Genomic DNA, 1,515 nt, shown 5'->3' with positions numbered 1-1,515 from the left:
GAGAGAGAGAGAGAGAGAGAGAGAGAGAGAGAGAGAGAGAGAGAGAGAGAGATGAATCTGAGAAGGAAATGTGCCAAAGGAGGACAAGAATAGAAGAAGGGAGAAAAGGGGAATGCACTGGGCTAGGGAAATCCCACACTGCCTGAGCCCTGAGTGTCTTGTGTGTCATGGGACAGATCTGCATGCACTTCCGCTATGGGGTCTGTGTGACGATGGTGGGTGAGTGAGGTTAGGAGCCTGCAAGGCACACCCCATCCCGTGCTGTTTTAGGTGCAGGCTACCTGCCCCACGCCAGCGTTCCCTTCCGCCCGTGCTTTTGTTATACCCTCCCCAAGTGTGAGTGGCCAAGAAGCCACGGGGTTTCGGAGGCTTGGGGGAAGGTGAAGTGTAGCAGCGCTGCGGGCTTCACAGAGCTGGGTGAAGAGGTCACACCTCTTTCGGAAAAAAAAAAAAAAAAAATCCCACCCAAGCCTGCTACCAAGGTGAACGCAGAACGGTTCCCACCTTAAAATCAACCCTGCTCGTGACGTCAGGTCGGAAATATACCAAAGCCAGCGCGGGCCAGGAGTCCGGGGAGTGCGGCGGCTCCGCGATTGGGTAGCGGGCCGCTGACGCGCGCTGACGCGCGGAGACTTTAGGTGCATGTTGGCAGCGGCAGCGCGAGCCACATAAACAAAGGCACATTGGCGGCCAGGGCCAGTCCGCCCGGCGGCTCGCGCAAGGCTCCGCGGTCCTGCTAGTCTGCCCAGCCGGCCGCCTACCTCTGCTGCCTCCCGGACTGCGGTGTCTCGGCTCCCTTCGCCCTGCTCGCCCACCACCCCCCGACCCGGGCACCCGGGCTCCCAGAGGGAACTGCACTTCGGCGGAGTTGAATGAATGAAGAGAGACGTGGAGAACTCCTAAGTGAGTAGGTGCAGCCGGTGCAGCTCGAGTTCTTTTATCTTTCTTTTGTACGTCTTCTCTTTCCACGTAGGTGGAACAGGTTCTCTGAAAGTGGGAGCCCGAGAGTTGAAGCATGAGTGGGGCGGGAGAATGGGGAATGGGTGCGCGCAGCTGTGAAGGGCTTTATTTTGAACTCCGGCTTTGACATTAGGGGGGAGTTGGCTTCCAATAGAGATTTCTAGACTCCTCATTGGTGGACGTAGAAAGGAGCCTCCACACTTTGGGAAGCTGTGGATTTGCCTGCGGAAACATGCGCTAAGTTTGTTCTTAGGAAAGAATTGATTGTGGCCTTCCGACACGGAGACTCCAAGTCCTGTGTATATGAGGGAAGCTGTCTGCAAACTGACAGGGAGAGAAAGTTCTTCAGTTTATGCGTTGCTTGGGAACTGTGTCACCGCATGGCCAGTGTGCGGATGTTTCCCGGGTATTGTTGAATAAGGGTGGTGTTCATAGTGTCCTGTTACTAAGTTGCCTGAAATTTCTGGTTTTGACATGTGACGTCCTTGGGTCCTTGTATGAGAGAGAGAGAGAGAGAGAGAGAGAGAGAGAGAGAGAGAGAGAGAGAGAGAGAGA

General features: G+C 55.4%; 1 protein-coding gene across 7 annotated transcripts in view; it reads left to right on the top strand.

Moving 5' to 3' along the window:
* The window catches only part of Nr4a2 (nuclear receptor subfamily 4 group A member 2), an 18,486-nt gene that overhangs the window by 9,519 nt on the left and 7,452 nt on the right, over positions 1 to 1,515 (top strand). Inside the window, exon 1 of one of the 7 annotated variants that reach the window (XM_048812287.1) lies at positions 615 to 903. The exons of 4 other annotated variants lie outside the window; for them this stretch is intronic. The gene's annotated coding sequence lies outside the window, so the exon portion shown is untranslated. Of the gene's footprint in view, positions 1 to 614; positions 908 to 1,515 lie in introns of those variants that run through there. 2 more of the 7 variants (XM_015479191.2, XM_048812283.1) reach the window with 2 other exon arrangements.

The sequence above is a fragment of the Marmota marmota genome, unplaced genomic scaffold (assembly GCF_001458135.2).
Source record: "Marmota marmota marmota unplaced genomic scaffold, marMar, whole genome shotgun sequence".
NCBI lineage: Eukaryota > Metazoa > Chordata > Mammalia > Rodentia > Sciuridae > Marmota > Marmota marmota.
Note: the sequence above shows the minus strand (reverse complement) of the source record. Positions and strands in the feature narration are given on the sequence as shown.